This window comes from Callorhinus ursinus, unplaced genomic scaffold, assembly GCF_003265705.2.
Source record: "Callorhinus ursinus isolate GAN/ISIS: 27379988/994484 unplaced genomic scaffold, GSC_fseal_2.0 scaffold2, whole genome shotgun sequence".
Classification (NCBI taxonomy): domain Eukaryota; kingdom Metazoa; phylum Chordata; class Mammalia; order Carnivora; family Otariidae; genus Callorhinus; species Callorhinus ursinus.
This window is the reverse complement of record NW_027397064.1, coordinates 68,019,049-68,032,514: the sequence shown is the minus strand read 5'-3', so window position 1 is coordinate 68,032,514 and position 13,466 is coordinate 68,019,049.

The following is a 13,466-nucleotide window of genomic DNA, read 5'->3' as shown; positions in this document are numbered from 1 at the left end:
GAGAGAGACAGCGAGAGCAGGAACACGAGCAGGGGGAGTTCGAGAGGGAGAAGCAGGCTTCCCGCGGAGTAGGGAGCCCGATGCGGGGCTTGATCTCAGGACCGGGAGATCACGACCTGAGCCGAAGGCAGACGCCCAATGACTGAGCCACCCAGGCACCCCATTCACTATCCCTTTGTTAAGATTAAGTGAAACACTACATAGCCCTTGAAATAAATCCTCTTTTGCAGAAATTGAATAAATAGCTTATTGACTTTTTCCATTTCTTTAGTTCTTGGTAGTTTTGACGGTTTTAAATCTTTTTCACATGTCCAATTATTGATTATTTAATTTCTTATTATAGCACTACAGAGTCTAAAATGTGCAGGTTAGAAAAAAATGGAATAGACTTTTCAAAGAAAAGTACAGTATGAGTGTGTTTTTTTTAAGTTTGAAAATTACCCCAAACAATTAACAATTCATTAGAAACATTTTATAACCAAATCCAAAATATCTTATTATAAGGAGGTGTCACTTTTGAGGCAATTCTGTAGCACAGATACTATGGTTATTATTATAAGTCCAGAAAGCCTTTTTGCATGCTAGCCTCAGAAAGTTACTTCATGAAAAAAAATCTACTTATATATATAAAAATATATATATAAGGTTATGTATATACATATATATGTATATATATGATTGGTGTTTTGTATGTGACTATTTCCTTTTTTTAAGATTTGTATTTATTTGAAAGAGAGAGAGACAGAGAGAGTGAGAGAGAGCATGAGTGGGGGTGCGTGGAGGGAGAGGGAGAAGCAGGCTCCCCGTGAGCAGGGAACCCAACACAGGACTCCATCCCAGGACTCCGGGATCATGACCTGAACCAAAGGCAAACACTTAACTGATTGAGCCACCCAGGCGCCCCATGAATATTATCTTAAAATGTTTTTGGTCAGAACAATTAATAGTTCAATTGCTCTTGTTAAGCATTAATAGCCTCATTATGTTTTGAAAAATAAAATAAAAAATTACCTCCAGGTACGGAAAAATCTGGTCTTTATTTAATCCTCAATCAAATTATTTGTAGTCTCAGATTACCACTTTCAAACTTTTCACTCAATGGCTGAGATTTATTTAAAATGTTACCATCTATCTATAAAGAACTCTTGTCATTTTGTGAATGAATATTAAATCCTCTCCATGAATGAGCTCATTTTCACCAGAATTGTTAGGAAATTCATCTATTACACTAACATTTTAAAGCATTAAGGTTATTGCTTAATTTATTAAACACAATAATTATAGAAAGAAATCACAAAATGCCAGGAAAATTAATACAAAGATTAAAGGGGTTTTATAGTGAACTAATCTACAAATCAAATAAGTTTATTATAAAAATAGTTATACTCTAATAATAGAACTCTTTATAGACCCAATTAATAACATCCAACAAAGATGATCTTGTTTAAGCTACCTCATTAGAGGCTAAGAAAGCTTTTGAAGTTTAACTAGAGCAATATTTTCTGATACTTCACACATTTTGATTTAATTCTCATATTTGTAAGAGGATCAGGTTTATTTTATAAAAGTTTCAGAGCTTTATGTAAGTCCTAACCAATGAGTCACTAATATTTTTACTTTTAAAATAGAAGCTAAGTAGGGGCGCCCGGGGGGCTCAGTCGGTTAACCATCTGCCTTCCACTCGGGTCATGATCCAGGGCCCTGGGATTGAGCCTTGCATCAGGCCCCTTGCTCAACAGGGAGTTTGTTTCTCCCACTCCTTCTGCCTTTTCCCTCTGTGTGTGCTCTCTCCCTTTCTCTCAAATAAATAAATAAAATCTTTTTAAAAATAGAATCTAGGTGTCAGTTTGAGGATTTTATGAAATTAAGAAAAATATTTTACTCTAATTCTTAAAAAGAGAGTAAAATTTTATGCAAACACTCAATATTACATATTGAAATAAATAGTAAATGACAGTACTATACTTTTTTGAATCCTGGAATAAAAAAAAAAACGGGAATTTTCAATAGTGATCTGATATAGGCAATTTTCCTTAAGCCAGAATACACACAGTGTCTCTAAATGATCACTTAAGCTAGTTCAAAAAAAAAGAAAAACCCCATAGTGTTGAGTCACTATAGTGTACACTTGAAACTAATATAACACTGTATATTAACTATACTGCAATTAAAATTTTTTAAAAAAAGGAAAAATTTATAGTGTAGAAATACTGAGCCACTAGGTCTTCACTCTTCTACTTTTTTGGGCTACTCTGTACTCTAACAATTTTAGGGGAGGTACTTTAGCTTCTTTCATCTACAAAATCCCCAAGTAATAAATGAAAGATAGGACATTATCACTCAAAAAATTGGGTACTTCCCTGTACATCTTATTTTAAAGCTATTAAGAACAGAAATGCTTTATACTATCCTTACAGTTGATTAAGTCTTCTTTATTTATTGTTAATAAAGCTCTTCAAAATTGTCCTTCTGTGTCTTACATGGAATGGAGGACATTCAACACTTTTCCTGAAATAACTTAGCATTCATTTGAATTCATCCCTTAGTTTTTTTCTCTAGGTTAAAAAAAACCCCAAATTATTCTCTTTATTCATGTTTTCTATTATTAAACAATTATTACTATTTCTTTTTCTTTTTCTTAAAATGTGATGATAAATGTTAGATGTTGGATTCCAAAAGGGGACTGTCAATGCTAAAAATAGGAAGAGATTACTTTCTTGCACGTGCTTATTAGAACAAGAATGGGAAGATTTTAGAACGTATCCAAATGGAGAAGATGGAGATTTTGGTGAGCCTCACAATGATAGGTAGGTGTAAGTGGAGGAAAATACATCCTAAACACCAAATCTAACCATGAAGAGGGCCAGAAGTAGGACATTATATGGAAAAGGGCAGCTCTTTGGAATGAGCAAAATATGATGGAGAGTAAATGGAAATTAGACTTTCTTTAAAGATTAAAATTAAATTTCTTGTTTATCAACCATTATTCGTAACAGGTCAACCTTTAAGTGTGGGTCACCACAGTCATTTTTCTCCAGATTATACCGAGAGAATGATATTACATGCTAGTTTCAATGTCATTGGGGAAAAAGTCAGAATTTGGGAATATTTCTGCAATATTAATAACATAAAACAGGACATGCATATATTAAAGTAAAAAAAGAGTGGGGAGATTTAAAAAATTGACCCAGGTCTATGTTAAACCAGTAAAAAGGGGTCAAATGGCTTTGATAATGGTTTTAAGGGTTTGTGCTGGAATTTAAAGTATGATAAACAGAATTCAATTTTTTTTTTTTTTTAAGTAAGCTCTATGCCCAGCATGGGGTTTGAACTCACCACTTTCACTTGAAATCAGGAGTTTCATGCTCTACCAACTGAGCCAGGCTGGTGCCCTATAGATTCTTTTTTTTTACTACAAAGCGAAAGGGGTAGATTCTGGAAATGTGAAATACTAGTCGTCAGACGTTCTAATCTGAAATTCTTATAAACAAAATTTTATGCAAAACGACTCAATATCATGCTAAGTTTTGAAACAATAGCACTTGCTTACACTTTTTTGTTTGTTTGTTTTTGTTTTTTTTAAGCGGGGCAGGGAGGGTAGGGGAAGAAGCAGAGAGGGAGAGAGAGAATCTTAAGCTGAGCCCTGTACGGGGCTCGATCTCACTACCCTGAGATTACCTTGAGCCAAAATCAAGAGTCTGACTCTTAACCGACTGAGCCACCCAGGTGCCCCTGCTTATACTTTTATATTTAGCTTAGAGGGCACTGGGGCAATTCTAAATATACTGTTCTGAAATTAAAAGGTTTGTCTTATAATTAATATTATCTATGCCTTGAACTTGGGGTTGTTAGAAGTAAAGTATATTTATGTATTTTTTAAGATTTTATTTATTTATCTGACAGAAAGAGAGAGAGCACAAGCGGGGGAAGCAGCAGAGGGACAGGGAGAAACAAGTTCTCTGCTGATCAGGGAGCCTGATGTGGGGCTCGATCCCAGGACTCTGGGATCATGACCTGAGCCAAAGGCAGCCACTCAACCCACTGAGCCACCTAGGGGTCCCTAGAAGTCAAGTTTAAATCTTTAGACAAGTTCTACCCATCACATTATACTTTTAATTTTTTAATATTTTTAAATATTTTTAATATATTTTTTATTTCATATTTTTCATGCTGACTATGCTTAGTTCTAATACTACCCTAGACAAAATTTTACAGATCTGTGTTAAGATTTTCCATAAATAAACATTAAAGTGGGGCATCTGGGTGGCTCAGAAGGTTTAGTGTCTGCCTTCAACTCAGGTCATGATCTCTGGGTCCTCAGATTGAGCCCCGCATGGGGCTCCCTGATCATCGGGGAGTCTACTTCTCTCTCTCTCTCCCTCTGCCCCTCCCCCTTATTCGTTTTCTCTCTCTCTCTCTCTCTCTCTCTCTCTCTCTCTTAAATAAATAAATAAATAAAAGCTTTTAAAAATTTTTAAGTATTCCAAAGCCAAAGTATTTGAGAGAAGGTTGTGAAACACTAGAAAACAATGAACTGGGCTTGAGACCTGAGTTTTTTAAGGCCCTAAGAATACAGGAATAATCAAGACAGATACAGTTCCTTCCTACCCAATGGAGCCTGGGGTTGAATGGATGAGAAAAGGTGATGTTCTTTATACAGATCCAGTACTGTGCTAAGTGCATTATATACACTATTTCATTTAGTCACATAATCCTATGAGGTTGTTAATTTTATTATTTTGATTTTACAGATAAGAAAACTTATGCTTACAGAGATTAGGTGACTTGCCCAATGTAAGTAAGAGATAGAACTGGGATTTGATTCTAGAACTGTCAAATACCATTGTCTGGATTATTACAGTTGTATAATGAGACTTGAAGTCAGGTAATATAAGTTCTTCAGCTTTGTTCTTTTTCAGAGTTGTTTTGGTTATTCTAAGCTTTGTTCTTTTTCAGAGTTGTTTTGGTTATTCTAAGTCCTTTGTATTTCCATATGAATTTTAGAATTAGCTTGGGGAGAACTGATATCTTAATATTGAATCTGGCTCAGTTATGTAGAAACACTTTGATCTTTTGGGGTTTTGCTTTTAAGCTTTTTAAGCAGGACCAGACCTGCATTTAGTCTAGGGCTAATTATTCCCCACTAATGAAGCATAACCTTCTTGGTGCTCTAACTGATGCTGTTTGAATTATGAAGTTTTTTTTATTAAGTCTACCTGTTGGGAATAGGTATTATTTCTAGTCCCTACAAACCAGTCGCTGTTCCCTCTGATCCTTTCACATGGTTCTTTACCCAGCCACACACATATACTGATTAACACTCAACTGATTACTAAATGCAGTCTCTTTGCAGATCTCTGGTGTTCTCCCTGTGATCTCTTTCCTCTCTAGTACACAGCCCTGTGAACTCTAACAACCTGGTTTCCCTAGACTCCCACCTCTATCACCTCAACTCAGGTACACCCTTGGGTTCTGACTAAGTTCTTCCTTCCTGTACTGAGTCTTGGAACCTTTCTCCAGAGTGTAAGATGGGACAACTGGGGGGAGCAGAGAGTTCCCCTCCTTTGTTTTCCATTTCTCAAGGTTCATTGTCCTTTGTGGCTTGATGTCCGATGTCTGAAGTTCCATTGTTCCCTTCCATCCCACTAGAGATGATAGTCTCTTTTGCAGTTAGTTATTAAATTCTAGTTCATGCACTTAATAAAAAGCTGCTTGCTCCATACTTCCTCTTTTCCGCTTCCCACATTGTTATAGTGTGAGGATGATGGAGCAGCTGGGTGGAAGGATCCCAGGCTTCTAGAAAACTTCATGGAGCAGTGCCATCCTGACTCCCTCACCACCTTGAACTTTCATGTGAAATAGAAAAAAATGTTATAACTCGTTTAAGCCATTACTATTTTGGTCTTTGCTAAAGTAACTAAATATACTAACCAATATGGCCAAAGAAAGTAAATAACTTCCCAAGTTCATGCAAATAGAAAGTGATGGAGTCAATTTATTTTTTTAAGATTTATTTATTTATTTGAGAGAGAGCAGGGGGAGGGGCAGAGGGAGAGGGGGAGAAGCTGACTCCCCACTGAGTGTGGAGCCTGATGCGGGGCTCAATGTGGCACTCAATCCCACAACCCTGAGATCATGACCTGAGCCGAAATCAAGAGTTGGATGCTTAACCAACTGAGCCACCCAGGCACCCTTGGAGTAAATTTATAAACTCAAAGTTACCTATGACCAAGATCACTGTCCAGTGTTTTTGAAATTTTTGTCATTTATTCATCATTTCACAATTTTTCCCACCCACATCCTATTTGTGTTGTTTACTTAATATTTCTCTTTAATAGATGACTTTAAAAGAAATTGTCATCTTAAGAAATAATAACCATTAAATCACAGATCCAATATGCCTTTAATACATTTTTGCAGTATTCATCAAGGTAAGTATATATCTATTAATGTGAAAAAGGTCCATGAGCTATCTAAAATTATCTTGTGTACTACCTGTCTTACTCATGATAAACAGGAAGAAATATACTGCATTTTGATTTTGCCTCTCAATCACTTTAGATAATGAGTAGATAGATCACAATGAATAAAAAGATCAGACTCCTCGGTGGGTCTTTATCACGTGACATACTTCCCTCACTCTATCCACCAAATTTGAGTTTCCAAGATAGTTGTTAATAAATTGCCTATGTTATTTACATATATAATGGACAAACCTATGACTTCTTAATGTTCACTATTGGGTGTAGCATCCCTGGAGCAGCATGCCAATCTCAGTGGACTGCTAAGCCCATATATCTGCCTGGCTCAGAAAGGAGGTGATCAAATGCAATCTATAGTATAGAATGCAATCTAAAGTGTCATGGAAATTTAATATTATATTTCTTTCCACTTTAGAAAAATAAAATTATGACATAGAAGGAAATGACATTAGTTGCACATGAGTTGCTTTTCCACCAAAAAAAAAAAATCAGTGGTAACTATGAATTTTGACTCCGCTACTAACAACATGACCTTTCCCATGTGATATATCCTCTTGGGATTTCATTTTACTGAAGTGCAAAATTAAGAGTTTGAAAGTATGCAAAAAAGGACACATAAAACCATAGTAAAGAATGTGCCAAAGTCATGAATTGACATTTCAGAAAAGAGAAAATGTAAATGGCCAACAAACATATGAAAGATGTCCAACCTATGAGTGATCAGGAACATGCAAATTAAAGCAAGACAATATATCATTTTTTTCCTATTAGGTTGGCAAAAATTAAGAAGTCCAGCAAAATTATATGTTGGTGATAATATAAAGTGATGAGAAAGTTTGAAGGTTATATTGAAATACAATTTGGTATTATCTATTGAAACTGACAACATGCATTCCTTAGAACCCAGCCATTTTACTTCTAAGTATATATCGTTGAGAATCTCTTGGTCAAATAGACATGGAAAACATAGAATATTTATAGCAGTATTGTTTGTAATAACAAAAAACTGGAAACAATCCAAATGTTCATCAACTGGAGAATGGATAAATAGTAATATAGCCATACAACAATGAAAAACCTGAAGAAGAGCAGCCACAGATATTAGAAATTTGCAAGTCTTCAGAATATACATAGTAATGAAAACTTTATTTTCTAAAAAGATTTATTTATTTATTTTATAGGGGGAGGGGCAAGGAGAGAGGGGGAGAGACAGAGCAAGAGGGAGAGGGAGAAGGAGAGAGAGAGAAGCAGACTTCTTGCTAAGCATGGAACGTGATGCAGGGCTTGATCCTATGCCCCCAAGACCAGGATCTGAACTGAAATCAAGAGTTGGATGCCTAACTGACTGAGCCACTCAGGCGCCCCAATAATTCAAACTTTAAGCCTGAATAAAATCATACATAAAGCCCTGTAGAGTGAAAAAAGAAATGGGTGGAAAATGGCAAGAGGGACCAACAAATTCCCTTTTCAAAGAGACAGAGGAAACAAAGGTATACATACCTTTAATAATCATCTAATATCTATTTTCTTTTTCCATTAGAGATTGAATCTATTTTCTCTGTCTTCTGTAAAGTGTCTTTCATTAGAAACCTTTTTGTAATGTGCAAAATTATTGTGTAATATAAATAATCACCATCTTTTTTTTTCTGTAAGAATATATTGGGTTTCTAAACTGAGGGCACATCAATTTGGAATCATTTCAGTTATTCTTTTTATTTTATTTATTTTGCTAAATACAGTAAATTAAATTTTAGAGGTTTCTTGAAAAAAAAGGTTATGCTTTTTACCAAGTAGTATCTTGAATATAGACTCTGGATTCTGATTTATCCCCTTTATGGTGTCCTTTCTTTGTAGATGCTAAGAAAATTCTTTGTTGAATTATTCACTCAAACAGTCAAAGAAAAATATGGAAATTACTTGGGAAGATTAAATTTTATTGACACCAAGGATACTTAGGCCACATCACCAAAAAAATTTATGGCAACACCAGTAGTGCCTTTTAAATTAAATGACAAATTGGAAGTGTTTAACAACATATGGTTGCTTTTCCTCGACATATATGATTAAGAATATATCTTTTTATCAAAATGTAAAATACCATCTGGCAGAAGTAACAATTATTTTATTAGCCTTATACATTAAATTAATTCACTGTACTTTAGAGAGTAAATATTTTCCTATTTTTCCTTTTTTCTTGTGCTAGATCTAAATTTATTTATAATACTCAAAAGCTGCATAACTCAAAAACTATAATTAGGTATAACAATTAAAATGGATCTTAAATTTTGCACAGAAAACAATGTGTTTCTTAAATTCTTTCCAAACATTTCTTTGAAATTCAAATGGCAACAGCCCTTGTTGATATTCATAATTGTAAAGCTGGGTTATCTGAAAATTTACCATTACAATTTCTTGTTAGACACATGGTCAGACTTTGTATATGAAAGGAGTTATATGTATATGTACATTGTGCTCTTTACAAATAGGAAGAAATTTTTATAATAAGGATGATGCATTTTGAACAGCTATGTATTACCACTACTAGGCAGAGTTATTCATTCATTTAACAAACCTTTCAGGTTCAGAAGATACCAAATGAGCAGGAAAGTTTCTCTCTGATACAATGTACATTACATATTTAATAATGTGAGCTTTTGGCAATTTATCATTTTAGGAAACATGTCAAACATTTCACAATTCTGTGCACTGTAGTGTTCTCCAAAGCCACACTGGGACTAATACAAACAATGAATGATTTATTCATAGGCATGTAGTACTTGTATCAGATATATGGCCATTTAAATTCCATAAATTTGGTTGTTAATTTTTGAAGAATTGATTGTTTCAAGAGGAGCCATATCTGGATTTAAAATGTTTCTGATCCTTCTGAGTATAGTCAGGAAGCAAAGTACTTGGACAAGTAATACTTCAACAGACAACAATAATTTTTAGTACCAATTTATGGCCAGACCATGTTCTCTGCTCTGAAGAAGTTTAAAGTTCAGATGGAAAGGCAGACAAGTAAAAAAAGAGATTACAGAGTAGGACTGTAGGGTAAGATTCATGACTAGTATTAACCAACCACTCTCCAAAAAGATGGGGTGGACTGTGGGGATAGCAGATGGGAGGAAGGACATTTCAGAGAGAAGAAACAATAGGTTTGAATATTCTGATGCATAAAACAACATGCTTTAACTACAAAATAATTTGGTATAACCAAGGAAAGAGATACAATAACAAATTTGAGGGTTTTTTCTTCTTTTAAATCAACTTTATGAAGTATAGATAATATACAATAAAATGTACCCATTTTAAGTATACTATTTGATGAGTTTTGACAAACCACCACCACACACAAAAAATATGGAACATTTCTAACAACCTAAAAAGTTCTTTTCCTCCATGCAATCAGTTCTTCTACCTGACTCCACTTCAAGTCCCCAAGATAACCACTGATCTGCTTTCTGTCACTATATATTTGATTTCATTTGTTTAGAGTTTCGTTAAAATGATGTTACATAGCATGTACTCTTTTTTGTCTCACTTCTTTTCCTCAGCATGATGTTTTTGAAGGTAATCAATGTTGTTGCACATATCATTAGTTTCCTTTTTATTGCTGAGTATTATTGCATTGTAAGGACATATCACACTTTATCCATTTACCAGTTGGGAAACATTTGGATTATTTCCAGTTTAGAGCTATGATTAATAAAACTGCTATAAACTATCACATTCAAATCTTGGTGTGGACATATGTTTTGATTTATTTTTGGTAAATATATACAGTGTAGTTGCTAGGTCAAATGGTAGTTGTATTTTTTAATTTTATTTAAAAAATAGCAGAACAAAATAAAAATAAAAATAAAAATAAAAAATAGCAGAACAATGTTCAAAGTGCTTGTACTAGTTTAGTTACTGTTTGCATAATATATATGTTTTTCATCTTTTAGTTTCAATATTTTTTGTGTCTTTGAATCTAAAGTGTGTCTCTTGTGGACTGTAGATAGTTGTATCTTTTTTTTTAACCCATTCTGCAGATCTTTGTCTTTTAATCAGAATGTTTAATCCATTTATATTTAATGTAATTACTGATAAGGTAGTATTTACACATGATATTTTGCTATTTATTTTCTTTATGGCATATGTTGTTGCTTACTGTTGTTCTATTCCTTCATTACTGCTGCCTTTTCAGTTAAATACATATTTTCTAGTGTACCATTTGAATTCCCTTGTCATTCTTTTACTATATATCTTTTGATTATTTTCTTAGTAGTTGCTCCAGGGATTATAATTCCTGAGTTATAACAATGTAGTTCAGATTAATACCAACTTAATTTTAATAGTATACAAAAACTTTACTACTCTATAGCTTCATTCCCTCCCCTCTCCTTTGTGCTGTTGTTGTGATACAAATTACATCTTTATACATAATATGCCAACACAAAATTATTCTTATTGCTTTATGCAGTTGTCTTTTAGGTCAAATAGAAAAAAAATGAATTACAAATAAAAATATATTTATACTGTCTTTTATATTTACTTATGCAGTTATCTTCACAAGCGTCCTCTATTTCTTCATGTGGATTTGCGTTATTGTCTAGTGTCCTTTTATTTCAACCTGAAGGACTCCTTTTAGTATCTCTTGTAGATTTCCTGTGATGAATTCTATTTTTGTTTAGACATATATTTTGGAAATATATTAATTTCTCCTTCATTTTTGAAGGATAGTTTCTCTGGATATAGAATTCTTGGTTGATGGTTTTTTCCTTCAGTATTTTGAATATGTCATGCCACTGCTTTCTGCTTCCATAGCCTTGGTTGTAAATTTTATTGAGAATTATGTGATGAGTGGCTTCTCTCTTGACATTTTCAAGATTCTCTCCTTGCCTTTGGCTTTCAACAGATTGATTATAATGTGTCTAGGTATGGATTTCTTTGAGCTTATTCAATTTGGAATTTATTAATCTTCTTGGATGTGTAAATTGATGTTCTTCATCAAATTTGGGAAGTTTTTGACTATTATTTCTTCAAATATTTCTGTCCTTTCTCTTTCTCGTCTCTTTTTAAGACTCCTATTATACATATGTTGGTACGCCTGATTGTGTTCCACAAACTTCCATGACTCTATTCATGTTTCTTTATTTTCTTTTCTATTTGTTCCCCAAACTTGATCACCTCAACTAATCTGTATTCGAATTTGCTGATTCTTTCTTCCATCTGCTCAAATCTGCTACTGAGCCCCTCTAATGAATTTTCACTTCAGTTATACTTTTCAACTCTAGAATTCTTGTTGTTTTTTGTAATTTCTATCTCTTTATTGATTTTATCTATTTGGTGAAACATTCTCCTCATTCTTTCCTCCAGTTCTTTAGACATGGTTTCCTTTAGCTCTATGAATATATTTAAAATATCTTATATAAAGTCTTTATGTAGTAAGTTCAACATATGGGCTTCCTCAGGCAGTTTCTATTAATTGCTTTTTCCGCTATGTATGGGCCATACGTTGTTTTTTTCTTTGCATGTATTGTACTTTAAAAAACTTTTTTTATTTTGAAAACTGGACATTTCAAATAATATAATGTGGCAATTCTGGAAATCAGATTCTGCTCCCTCCCCAGGGTTTTTGTTGTTTCTGTTTGTTATAGTGGATGTTGGTTTTAGTGACTTTTTGAATGCATTCCTTAAGTCTATATTCTTTGTTGTGTGTGACCAGTGAAGTCTTTGCTTAGTTAGCTTAGCAGTCATCTGATGACTGGACAGAGATTTCCTTAAATCATTTTAGCCATGATTTTCCTAGTCTTTGCTGAGGGTCTTAGTATGTGCATTGGGACATGCCTTCAACACTCAGGCAGTGAGTTGACACCTCTGTATTAGTTTTTATTTCTTGCTCTTGTAGTGCCTCAAGGTCAGACAGAGGTGAGAGCTTGGGGCCTTCTCAGGTCTTTCCTGAGCATTCGCACAGGCCTAGCTAGGTATGTAAATGTCCCTAAGCATGTGTATTACCTTCTAGACCCCCAGAAATGTCTCAGTTTTTCAAAGTTTCTATGGACATCTCATTCCCTAAATACTTTAGCGTGGCTGGAAGCAAGGATGTTCTAAACAAAGTTAAGAGATTTTCGATCTTTGTATTAATTGTTAGGGGGAGTCACTGGTGAAATTTTTAGCAAAGAAGGGGCATGACTGGGCGCCTGGGTGGCTCAGTTGGTTAAGCAACTGCCTTTGGCTCAGGTCATGATCCTGGAGTCCCTGGATCAAGTCCCGCATCGGGCTCCCTGCTCGGCAGGGAGTCTGCTTCTCCCTTTGACCCTCCCTCCTCTCATGTGCTCTCTCTCTCATTCTCTCTCTCTCAAAATAAATAAATAAAATCTTAAAAAAAAAAAAGAAGGGGCATGACTGTATTTGTGTAGCTGAAAAAAATCTTTGCTAATAAAGGAGAATGGATTTAAGGGGGACAAACTGGAGGCTGGGAGATTAAGATTATTTCAGCATTCTAGGAAAAAAGTGAGGAAGGCTTAAGTTAAGGTTGGAGAAGAGGGAATGGAGAAAGGTGAATGGTGGATTAGAAAAGCTCTTTTACAGATTAGGCACTTAATGATTTATAGGGTGATTAATTGGGAGGTAGGTAGGAATAGATGCATAGGAGAGAATATGTCTACTCTCAGGTCTGATTAGGGAAACTAGCTGAAGGATGGGTTCATTCACCAAAAAAAAAGCAAACAAAAGAGGCACAGGTTGGGGTAGACACATTAAGATGCTGATTCAAATACAGTATTACCTATGGTTAAAATAACTGAGGTATTATTATTTTCTTTTAGATAGAAATGGAGTATCTTTAAGAGGGAAATTCTTTGTAATTATGCCCAAATAGCTTTGAATTCAGATGCTGTAATTCCTCCTTCCCCTCCATCCAGAAGATTCATCACCATTCTTGATTTAGGAATGCTTTAAAGATGCTTATTATTTGGAACATATTTGACAAAGTGA